The sequence below is a fragment of the Ranitomeya variabilis genome, chromosome 6, assembly GCF_051348905.1.
Source record: "Ranitomeya variabilis isolate aRanVar5 chromosome 6, aRanVar5.hap1, whole genome shotgun sequence".
NCBI lineage: Eukaryota > Metazoa > Chordata > Amphibia > Anura > Dendrobatidae > Ranitomeya > Ranitomeya variabilis.
In genome coordinates, this window is record NC_135237.1 from 100,037,969 (window position 1) to 100,050,983 (window position 13,015).

Genomic DNA, 13,015 nt, shown 5'->3' on the forward strand with positions numbered 1-13,015 from the left:
GCGGCAGGACAGTCAGTCTAAGGCGGGCTGTCTCAACTACATCACCTATGCAGTCTTGGGGGGCAACTTGTGGAGAGGGGCGACTCTAGGGTCCCGGAAGAGCTCCGAGCCTACCCGTCATACGGGTGCCGTTCCAACCGTAACATCAGGGAGGGACGGAGGATTAGCAGAACATCATCTAATCGAGTTGTGAGGGAACTTAAGAAACAGACACAACAGTTGTGGGGACTTTCCGTAAGCACAGCAGGGAAGGACCGCAACACACAGCGCTAGGAGGTAGGCGCAGATTTCCACCTGTTAAGAGAACTCTGGAGGTGCCATTGGACCGGCCGGACTTGCGCAGTCTGGTGATCTGGACTCCGGACTGAGGACCCAGAGATCTTCAGTAAAGAGGTAAAGAGACTGCAACCTGGTGTCCTCGTTATTTACTGCACCGCACCACCACAGCCTCACCATCACCCTCATTCCTCATACCTATCACTGTACGCCCCTCAGCAGGGTCACGGACCGGGCCTAGCCACCGTGACAACCCCAGAGCAGAGACTCAGAGGCTCGGTATCGGGTACCCCTCGGCCCTGCGGCAGTGGGGGCGCTACAACTACATGGCCATTTACTTCACCATGTTAGCCCTTAACCCCTTCATGGCGAGACCAATTTCCATTTTGTACCTTTCTTCCTTTCTCCCTGTTTCTCAGAGTAGTAACTTTTTTTATTTTTCTGTCCACATAGACATACAAGAGCTTGTTTTTTGCTGGACGAGTTGTACTTTTGAACGACACTATTCATTTTACCACATAGTGTACTGGAAAACGGGAAAAAAATTCCAAGTGGGGAGAAATTGTGAACCCCCCCCCACACACACACACACCACAAATCTAACATTGTTTTTTCGTGTGCAAATTGCCTCTTCAGAGAAAAAGAGGACTCGAACTCTATAGCGCCACCTGTTGGAAGTAGCGATCCTACAAATCACAATCAACCCTTTAACGAGTCGTGCAATATGACTTAGGATAAAAGCCAAATCAGTATCTCAATTCGCAGACACGGTGTTTCGGGCTGTTGGCCCTCGTCAGTGCGAAGCATGAGAACTGATTTGGCTAGGTGAGAGGCTCTGGACTGGGGTCTAAGGGGTATCGTTTCTCCTTATGGAGAGTGACATACCATCTCTAGCTTGTCAAGGTAAGGAGGCTTATTCGCCATGCAATGCTCCTCTGGGAAATTTAATATGCAAATTGCCTCTTCAGGGAAAAAGAGGACTTGAACTCTATAGCGCCACCTTTTGGAAGTAGCGATCCTACAGGTCACAATCAACCCACTTTTGGGAATTGTTTTTACGGCAGTGGCGTATCCAGGGGGGGCAGCCGGGGCATGTGCCCCGGGCGCAGCCGACAGGGGGGCGCCAGCGGGCCGCCTGATGATGCGGCGGTCCAAGGAGGCTCCTCGTCGGCGGCATTCTGCAGCCCCCACATTGAGATACTCACCTACTCCTGGCGGCGCAGTCCCTGCAGGTCTCCGGTTCCCCAGCACCCCAGCTTCTTCCTGTACTGAGCGGTCACATGGTACCACTCATTACAGTAATGAATATGCGGCTCCACCTCCCATAGGGGTGGAGCCGCATATTCATTACTGTAATGAGCGGTCACGGTGACCGCTCACTACAGGGAGAAGCTGCAGCGCCACCCCGGGGAAGCAGGGACTGCACCGCGCCAGGAGCAGGTGAGTATAATGGGGAGGGGAGCGCTGCCCTGCGCGATATTCACCTGCTCCTCGTTCCGGCGTCGCTCCGTCTTCAGCAGTGACGCTGAGGTCAGAGGGCGCGGTGACGTAGTTATTGCGCGCCCTCTGCCTGAGCGTCAGTGCTGAAGATGGAGCGGCGGCTGGAACGAGGAGCAGGTGAATATTGAAAGTGCCGGGGGCCTGAGCGCCGGATAGGTGAGTATGTGATTTTTTTTTTTTAATCGCAGCAACAGCAAATGGGGCAAATGTCTGTATGGAGCATCTTATGGGGCATAATCAACGTTTCTGCAGCACTATATGAGGCAAACATATTTATGGAGCATCTTATGGGGCATAATCAAAGTTTCTGCAGCACTATATGGGGCAAACATATTTATGGAGCATCTTATGGGGCATAATCAACGTTTCTACAGCACTATATGGGGCAAATATATTTATGGAGCATCTTATGGGGCATAATCAACGTTTGTGCAGCACTATATGGGGCAAACATATTTATGGAGCATCTTATGGGGCCATAATTAACGTTTGTGCAGCATTATATGGCGCAAATATATTTATGGAGCATCTTATGGGGCCATAATCAACGTATGTGGAGCACTATATTGGGCAAATGTGTCTATGGAGCATCTTATGGGGTCATAATCAGCATTTGTGCAGCATTATATGGGGCATATTTTAATATGGAGCATCTTATGGGGCCATTATTAACCTTTATGCAGGATTCTATGGGGCTCCTGATTCAATATGGATATTCAAAAACACTTAACCTACTGATGTCTCAATTAATTTTACTTTTATTGGTATCTATTTTAACATAATGGGAATTCAGGAATGTACCTTGGCTTGGTCATACAGTCTCAATAGAGTTAAGGTTAAAATGGGGGAGGTTGGGGGGGCGGGCGCCAAACTGATCCTTTGCCCCGGGTGCAGGAAAGGCTAGATACACCTCTGTTTTACGGTGTACATTTTGTGGTAAAAATCACCTTACAATATCATTCTGTTCATCAGTACGAGTAGAGCGACACCAAACTTGTCCAATTCTTTCTATTGTTTGTTTTTTTTTGGTGAAAAAAAAAATTTGCCAAAAAAAAAAATACATTTGGGATTGTGTCGCCATTTTCCAAAAACCATAACATTTTTATTTTTCATTTGATGGCGCTGTGTTACGGATTATTTTTTGCTGGATAAGACAAAGTTTTTATTGATGGTTATCTTTGGAAAAATGTGACATTTTGATTGTTTCTTACAGCATTTTTTGCGGAATTTCAGAGACCAAAAATACCTAATCATTGCTTCCCTGTTTTTTTTTAGTTTATTGTGTTTACTGATCTGATTAATTATTTTTATATTTTGATAAATCGGACTATTCTGAAAGCGGCAATACCATTGATGAGATTCTGTGTAGACGGGAGGAGGGTAGAGCGAGAGACAGAGATCAATTTTGCCAGAGAAAGAAGCATATCTTCTCTCTCCTCCTGTACCAGTCGTGACTTGTATTGTGATTGTATTGTGTGTAAGATTACTGTACTTGTTTTTATTATGTATACCCCTCCTCACATGTAAATCGCCATGGAATAAATGGCGCTATAATAATAAGAAATAATAATAATATCTCTCTGATAAGATATTTTACAAAGTTGCTTATTTTCATTTGCATTATTGATTTGGGTAATTCAAATTAAAGCTACGGATACTGTTTAAAAATTGAATGTACAAAAGTTATATTCCTTCATGTAAAATTAACAACATGCCACCACATCTCCTCCTGTCAGCTCTGCCCCTGGGGACTTTAGTAGATCACTGAACAGTTGGAGGAGCAGCTATTGCTATTGTGGCACCCCAGGAGTTTGGGTACCACAGTGATGCTGTCTTCCTCTCGGGGAGGGTAGTGCCATGCCTGGAGACAAATGGGATCCCTTTGGCAGGTAAATCTTACACACAACATATTCTAACTCCAGGCCAGAAGGGGGAGCTCAGAACCCTGTTTTAGGGGAACTTTCCTTATTTCTATCTTGGTCTGGAGGAGTTAGTTTAGTCTGGAGCAGACAGTGAAGGGAGAGGAGTGATTAGGAGCACAGGGAGGCTGTAATTGGGCCTCCTGTGAGCCAGAGTGCAGAAACCGGGCACCGAGAGCCAGAGATTGTGAATAACTGCAAGGTCTACAGTAGAACCGGAGGGCATAGGACTGTTTGTTAATTGCCCGTACCATACCTGAGGTACAGCAGCAGATAGAGCCTGGAGTCACTGTGTCAGAGACCCCCAAGAGTACAGCTCAAGCTGCCTGCCGTGCAGGTACTGTCCCAGGACAGGAGAGATGTCATGGTTCCCAATGGCAAGGGAACGTCAGAGAACTTAAATAACAGACTAGCTCTTGGGTGATGGAATCTCGAGCTGACCGTGAGCTAAACCTACCACACAACTAACAGTGGCCGGGTGACGTACCTACGTTTTATCCCTAGACGCCCAGCGCCAGCCGGAGAACTAACTAACCCTAATAGAGGAAAAAACAGACCTGGCTTACCTCTAGGGAAATTCCCCCAAAAAGGAGACAGAAGCCCCCCACATATATTGACGGTGAGTTCAGAGGAAAAGACATACGCAGTATGAAGGTAGGTTCAGCAAAGCGAGGTCCGCTTACTAGATAGTAAGAAGATACAATAGGGAACTTCACGGTCAGCTGAAAACCCTATTAAAATACCATCCAGAAATTACTTTAAGACTCATGTGTCAACTCATGACACCGGAGTGGTAATTTCGGCCCACAAGAGCTTCCAGCTACAGAAATATAACATAACTGTGAACTGGAACAAAAATGCAAACAAACTTAGGACTAAGAGTCCAACTTAGCTGATAGTAGTCTAGAAGCAGGAACATGCAACAGAAAGGCTCTGGTTACATTGATGGCCGGCACTAGAATAACTGAGCAGCAAGGCTAAATAGGATACTCCCACATCCTGATGGAAACAGGTGAACAGAGAAAGTGAAGCACACAAGTCCAGTACCACCAGCGACCACCGGGGGAGCCCAAAAACCAAATTCACAACAGTACCCCCCCCTCAAGGAGGGGGCACCGAACCCTCACAAGAACCACCAGGGCGATCAGGATGAGCCCTATGAAAGGCACGGACCAAATCAGAGGCATGAACATCAGAGGCTGTCACCCAAGAATTATCCTCCTGACCATAGCCCTTCCACTTGACCAGATACTGAAGTTTCCGTCTGGAAACACGGGAGTCCAAGATCTTCTCCACAACGTACTCCAATTCACCCTCAACCAACACCGGAGCGGGAGGCTCAACGGAAGGCACAACCGGTACCTCATACCTGCGCAATAATGACCGATGGAAGACATTATGGATAGAAAAAGATGCCGGGAGGTCCAATCGAAAGGACACAGGGTTAAGAATCTCCAAAATCTTATACGGGCCGATGAACCGAGGCTTAAACTTAGGAGAAAAAGCCCTCATAGGGACAAAACGAGAAGACAACCACACCAAGTCCCCAACACGAAGACGAGGACCAACACGACGACGGCGGTTAGCAAAATGCCGAGTCTTCTCCTGGGACAACTCCAAATTGTCCACCACCTGTCCCCAAATCCGATGCAACCTATCCACCACAGTATCCACTCCAGGACAATCCGAAGACTCCACCTGACCAGAAGAAAAGCGAGGATGAAACCCCGAATTGCAAAAGAAAGGAGAAACCAAAGTGGCAGAACTAGCCCGATTATTGAGGGCAAACTCCGCCAACGGCAAAAAGGCAACCCAGTCATCCTGATCCGCAGACACAAAACACCTCAAATAAGTCTCCAAGGTCTGATTAGTTCGCTCAGTCTGGCCATTAGTCTGAGGATGGAACGCAGACGAAAAAGACAAATCAATGCCCATCCTAGCACAGAACGCCCGCCAAAATCTAGACACGAACTGGGTCCCCCTGTCAGAAACGATATTCTCCGGAATACCATGCAAGCGAACCACATTTTGAAAAAACAGAGGAACCAACTCGGAAGAGGACGGCAACTTAGGCAAGGGCACCAAATGAACCATCTTTGAAAAACGGTCACACACCACCCAGATGACAGACATTTTCTGAGAAACAGGGAGATTAGAAATAAAATCCATAGAGATGTGAGTCCAAGGCCTCTTTGGAATAGGCAAAGATAACAACAATCCGCTAGCCCGGGAACAACAAGGTTTGGCCCGAGCACAAACATCACAAGACTGCACAAAAACTCGTACATCTCGAGACAGAGAAGGCCACCAGAAGGACCTAGCCACCAAATCCCTGGTACCAAAGATCCCGGGATGACCTGCCAACGCAGAAGAATGAACCTCCGAGATGACTCTACTGGTCCAATCATCAGGAACAAACAGTCTACCAGGCGGGCAACGATCAGGTCTATCCGCCTGAAACTCCTGCAAAGCCCGTTGCAGGTCTGGGAAAACAGCAGATAATATCACCCCATCCTTAAGGATACCTGTAGGTTCAGAATCACCAGGGAAATCAGGCTCAAAACTCCTAGAAAGGGCATCCGCCTTCACATTTTTAGAACCTGGTAAGTATGAGACCACAAAATTAAACCGAGAGAAAAACAACGACCAGCGCGCCTGTCTAGGATTCAGGCGCCTGGCAGACTCAAGATAAATCAAATTCTTGTGATCGGTCAATACCACCACCTGATGTCTAGCCCCCTCAAGCCAATGACGCCACTCCTCAAAAGCCCACTTTATAGCCAAAAGCTCCCGATTACCAATATCATAATTTCGCTTGGCGGGCGAAAATTTTCGAGAAAAGAACGCACAAGGTCTCATCACGGAGCAATCGGAACTTTTCTGCGACAAGACCGCCCCAGCTCCGATCTCGGAAGCATCGACCTCAACCTGAAAAGGAAGAGTAACATCAGGCTGACGCAACACAGGGGCGGAAGAAAAGCGGCGTTTAAGCTCCCGAAAGGCCTCCACAGCAGCAGGGGACCAATCAGCAACATCAGCACCCTTTTTGGTCAAATCAGTCAAAGGTTTAGCAACATCAGAAAAACCAGTTATAAATCGACGATAAAAATTAGCAAAGCCCAAAAATTTCTGAAGGCTCTTAAGCGAAGAAGGTTGCGTCCAATCACAAATAGCCCGAACCTTGACAGGATCCATCTCAATGGAAGAGGGGGAAAAAATGTACCCCAAAAAAGAAATCTTTTGAACCCCAAAAATACACTTAGAACCCTTCACACACAAGGAATTAGCCCGCAAAACCTGAAAAACCCTCCTGACCTGTTGGACATGAGAATCCCAGTCATCTGAAAAAATCAAAATATCATCCAGATACACGATCATGAATTTATCCAAATATTCCCGGAAAATGTCATGCATAAAGGACTGAAAGACTGAAGGGGCATTTGAAAGACCAAAAGGCATTACTAAATACTCAAAATGGCCCTCGGGCGTATTAAATGCGGTCTTCCACTCATCCCCCTGCTTAATTCGCACCAAATTATACGCCCCACAGAGATCAATCTTAGAGAACCACTTAGCCCCTTTTATTCGAGCAAACAAATCAGTCAGCAGTGGCAGAGGATACTGATATCTGACTGTAATTTTATTCAAGAGTCGATAATCAATACACGGCCTCAAAGAGCCATCTTTTTTAGATACAAAGAAAAAAACGGCTCCTAAGGGAGATGAAGAAGGACGAATATGTCCCTTTTCCAGGGACTCCTTAATATATTCTCGCATAGCAGCATGTTCAGGTACAGATAGATTAAATAAACGACCCTTTGGAAATTTACTGCCCGGAATCAGATCTGTTGTGATTTTGCTTTTTGCTCCCTCTAGTGGTCATTAGTGATTTGACTCTGGAGCGTCTGTCTTTTTCTATATCCTCACCTGGGCCGTTAGTTCAGGGGCGTTGCTATATAAGCTCCCTGGACCTTCAGTTCAATGCCTGGCATCGTTGAAATCAGAGCTAATCTGTTGTGCTCTTGTCCTCTGATCCTGGTTCCTGTTTTTCAAGCTAAGTCTGCTTCTTTGCTTTTTGCTTTTGTTTTGTTTGGTATTTTTGTCCAGCTTGTTCCTATCTGTATCCTGACCTTTGCTGGAAGCTCTAGGGGGCTGGTGTTCTCCCCCCGGACCGTTAGACGGTTCGGGGGTTCTTGAATCTCCAGCGTGGATTTTGATAGGGTTTTTGTTGACCAGATAAGTTATCTTGCTATATTCTGCTATTAGTAAGCTGGCCTCTCTTTGCTGAACCTGGTTCATTTCTGTGTTTGTCATTTCCTCTTACCTCACCGTTATTATTTGTGGGGGGCTTGTATCTTGCTTTGGGGTCCCTTTCTCTGGAGGCAAGAGAGGTCTTTGTTTTCTTCTCCTAGGGGTAGTTAGATTCTCCGGCTGGCGCGAGTCATCTAGCGATCACCGTAGGCATGATCCCCGGCTACTTCTAGTGTTGGCGTTAGGAGTAGCTATTTGGTCAACCCAGTTACCACAGCCCTATGAGCTGGATTTTTGTATCTTGCAGACTTACACGTTCCTCTGAGACCCTGTCCACTGGGGTCATAACAGTATGCCAGGCCAGTATTAAATGTTTAATGCATTGCAGAAGTGGGATTATAAGAAAGAAAATTTTGAGTTTTTTTTTTCCCTCTCTCATTTTTTTTTTTTCTTTTCCCCTTTACCTCAGAGTGGCTTAAGCTTGCTGCAGACATGAATGTCCAGACCTTGATTACAAGTGTGGACCAGCTTGCCGCTCGTGTGCAGGGTATACAAGATTATGTTACCAGAAATCCTAGGTCTGAACCCAAGATTCCGATTCCTGAACTGTTTTCAGGAGACCGATTTAAGTTTAGGAATTTCAGGAATAATTGTAAATTATTTTTGTCCCTGAAACCTTGTTCGTCTGGAGACTCTGCTCAACAAGTAAAAATTGTTATTTCATTCTTACGGGGTGACCCTCAGGATTGGGCTTTTTCGTTGGCGCCAGGAGATCCGGCATTGGCTGATATTGATGCGTTTTTTCTGGCACTCGGTTTACTTTATGAGGAACCCAATCTTGAGATTCAGGCAGAGAAAGCCTTGCTGGCTATGTCTCAGGGCCAGGACGAGGCTGAGGTGTATTGCCAAAAATTTCGGAAATGGTCCGTGCTGACACATTGGAACGAGTGTGCACTGGCCGCTAATTTTAGAAATGGCCTTTCTGAGGCCATTAAGAATGTTATGGTGGGTTTTCCCATTCCCACAGGTCTGAATGATACCATGTCCCTGGCTATTCAAATTGACCGGCGGTTGCGGGAGCGCAAAACCGCAAATTCCCTCATGTTGTTGTCTGAACGGACACCTGATGTGATGCAATGTGATAGAAAAACCGCAAATTCCCTCATGGTGTTGTCTGAACGGACACCTGATTTGATGCAATGTGATAGAATCCTGACTAGAAATGAGAGGAAAATTCATAGACGCCGGAATGGCTTGTGCTACTACTGTGGTGATTCTACACATGTTATCTCAGCATGCTCTAAACGTATATCTAAGGTTGTTAGTCCTGTCACCGTTGGTAATTTGCATCCTAAGTTTATTCTGTCTGTAACTTTGATTTGCTCACTGTCATCTTATCCTGTCATGGCGTTTGTAGATTCAGGCGCTGCCCTGAGTCTTATGGATCTCTCATTTGCTAAGCGCTGTGGTTTTATTCTTGAACCATTAGAAAATCCTATCCCTCTTAGGGGTATTGATGCTACGCCATTGGCAGAAAATAAGCCGCAGTATTGGACACAGGTTACCATGTGCATGACTCCTGAACACCGCGAGGTGATACGTTTTCTCGTTCTACATAAAATGCATGATTTGGTTGTTTTGGGGCTGCCATGGTTACAGACCCATAATCCAGTCCTTGACTGGAAGGCTATGTCAGTGTCTAGTTGGGGCTGTCGTGGTATTCATGAGGATTCCCTGCCTGTGTCTATTGCTTCTTCTACGCCTTCGGAAGTTCCGGAGTACTTGTCTGATTATCAGGATGTCTTTAGCGAGTCCAGGTCCAGTGCATTGCCTCCTCATAGGGAATGTGACTGTGCAATAGATTTGATTCCAGGCAGTAAATTTCCTAAGGGAAGACTGTTTAATCTGTCGATACCTGAACATACCGCTATGCGTTCATATATCAAGGAGTCTCTGGAGAAAGGACACATCCGTCCGTCTTCTTCCCCTCTTGGTGCGGGATTCTTTTTTGTGGCTAAAAAGGACGGATCTTTGAGGCCTTGTATTGACTATCGGCTTTTAAATAAGATCACTGTCAAATTTCAGTATCCTTTGCCGCTGTTGTCTGACTTGTTTGCCCGGATTAAAGGTGCCAAGTGGTTTACCAAGATAGACCTTCGTGGTGCGTACAACCTTGTGCGCATTAAGCAAGGGGATGAATGGAAAACCGCATTCAATACGCCCGAAGGTCATTTTGAGTACTTGGTGATGCCTTTTGGGCTCTCTAATGCCCCTTCAGTTTTTCAGTCCTTTATGCATGACATTTTCCGGAACTATCTGGATAAATTTCTGATCGTTTATCTGGATGATATTCTGGTTTTTTCTGATAATTGGGACTCGCATGTGGAGCAGGTCAGGATGGTCTTTAAAATTTTGCGTGAAAATTCTTTGTTTGTCAAGGGCTCAAAGTGTCTTTTTGGTGTACAGAAGGTTCCCTTTTTGGGGTTCATTTTTTCCCCTTCTGCTGTGGAGATGGACCCAGTCAAGGTCCGAGCTATTCTTGATTGGACTCAGCCCTCGTCAGTTAAGAGTCTTCAGAAGTTCTTGGGTTTCGCTAACTTCTACCGTCGTTTTATCGCTAACTTTTCTAGCATTGTGAAACCTTTGACGGATATGACCAAGAAGGGCTCCGATGTGGTTAATTGGGCTCCTGCTGCCGTGGAGGCTTTCCAGGAGTTGAAACGTCGGTTTACTTCGGCGCCTGTTTTGTGCCAGCCTGATGTCTCGCTTCCCTTTCAAGTTGAGGTGGATGCTTCAGAGATTGGAGCAGGGGCCGTTTTGTCGCAGAGAGGCCCTGGTTGCTCTGTTATGAGACCTTGCGCCTTTTTCTCTAGGAAGTTTTCGCCTGCGGAGCGAAATTATGATGTGGGCAATCGGGAGTTGTTGGCCATGAAATGGGCATTTGAGGAGTGGCGTCATTGGCTCGAGGGTGCTAAGCATCGTGTGGTGGTCTTGACTGATCACAAAAATCTGATGTATCTCGAGTCTGCTAAACGCCTGAATCCTAGACAGGCCCGCTGGTCATTGTTTTTCTCCCGTTTTGACTTTGTTGTCTCGTATTTACCAGGTTCAAAGAATGTGAAGGCCGATGCTCTTTCCAGGAGCTTTGTGCCTGATGCTCCTGGAGTCGCTGAACCTGTTGGTATTCTTAAGGATGGTATTATCTTGTCAGCTATTTCTCCAGATCTGCGACGTGTGTTGCAGAGATTTCAGGCTGATAGGCCTGATTCTTGTCCACCTGACAGACTGTTTGTGCCTGATAAGTGGACCAGCAGAGTCATTTCCGAGGTTCATTCCTCGGTGTTGGCAGGTCACCCAGGAATTTTTGGCACCAGAGATCTGGTGGCCAGATCCTTTTGGTGGCCTTCCTTGTCTAGGGATGTGCGGTCATTTGTACAGTCCTGTGGGACTTGTGCTCGAGCTAAGCCTTGCTGTTCTCGTGCCAGCGGGTTGCTCTTGCCCTTGCCTGTCCCTAAGAGACCTTGGACACATATCTCCATGGATTTCATTTCTGATCTTCCGGTGTCTCAGGGCATGTCTGTTATCTGGGTGATATGTGATCGCTTCTCCAAGATGGTCCATTTGGTTCCTTTGCCTAAGCTGCCTTCCTCTTCCGATCTGGTTCCTGTGTTTTTCCAGAACGTGGTTCGTTTGCACGGCATCCCTGAGAATATTGTGTCAGACAGAGGATCCCAGTTCGTTTCCAGATTCTGGCGATCCTTTTGTAGTAGGATGGGCATTGACTTGTCGTTTTCGTCTGCTTTCCATCCTCAGACTAATGGACAGACGGAGCGAACTAATCAGACTTTGGAGGCTTATTTGAGGTGTTTTGTCTCTGCTGATCAGGACGATTGGGTGACCTTCTTGCCGTTAGCTGAGTTTGCCCTTAATAATCGGGCTAGTTCCGCCACCTTGGTTTCGCCGTTTTTCTGCAACTCTGGTTTCCACCCTCGTTTTTCTTCGGGTCATGTGGAACCTTCTGACTGCCCTGGGGTGGATTCTGTGGTGGATAGGTTACAGCGGATCTGGAATCTTGTGGTGGACAACTTGAAGTTGTCACAGGAGAGGGCTCAGCGCTTTGCCAACCGCCGCCGCGGTGTGGGTCCCCGACTACGTGTTGGGGATTTGGTGTGGCTTTCTTCCCGCTTTGTTCCTATGAAGGTTTCCTCTCCCAAATTTAAACCTTGTTTTATTGGTCCTTACAAGATATTGGAAATTCTTAATCCTGTATCCTTTCGCCTGGATCTTCCTGTGTCGTTTGCTATCCACAACGTGTTTCATAGGTCCTTGTTGCGGCGGTATGTTTTGCCTGTGGTTCCTTCTGCTGAGCCTCCTGCTCCGGTGTTGGTTGAGGGCGAGTTGGAGTACGTGGTGGAGAAGATCTTGGATTCTCGTCTCTCCAGGCGGAGGCTTCAAAACCTGGTCAAGTGGAAGGGCTATGGTCAGGAAGATAATTCCTGGGTGGTCGCCTCTGATGTTCATGCGGCCGATTTAGTTCGTGCCTTTCACGCCGCTCATCCTGATCGCCCTGGTGGTCGTGGTGAGGGTTCGGTGACCCCTCACTAAGGGGGGGGGGGGTACTGTTGTGATTTTGCTTTTTGCTCCCTCTAGTGGTCATTAGTGATTTGACTCTGGAGCGTCTGTCTTTTTCTATATCCTCACCTGGGCCGTTAGTTCAGGGGCGTTGCTATATAAGCTCCCTGGACCTTCAGTTCAATGCCTGGCATCGTTGAAATCAGAGCTAATCTGTGTGCTCTTGTCCTCTGATCCTGGTTCCTGTTTTTCAAGCTAAGTCTGCTTCTTTGCTTTTTGCTTTTGTTTTGTTTGGTATTTTTGTCCAGCTTGTTCCTATCTGTATCCTGACCTTTGCTGGAAGCTCTAGGGGGCTGGTGTTCTCCCCCCGGACCGTTAGACGGTTCGGGGGTTCTTGAATCTCCAGCGTGGATTTTGATAGGGTTTTTGTTGACCAGATAAGTTATCTTGCTATATTCTGCTATTAGTAAGCTGGCCTCTCTTTGCTGAACCTGGTT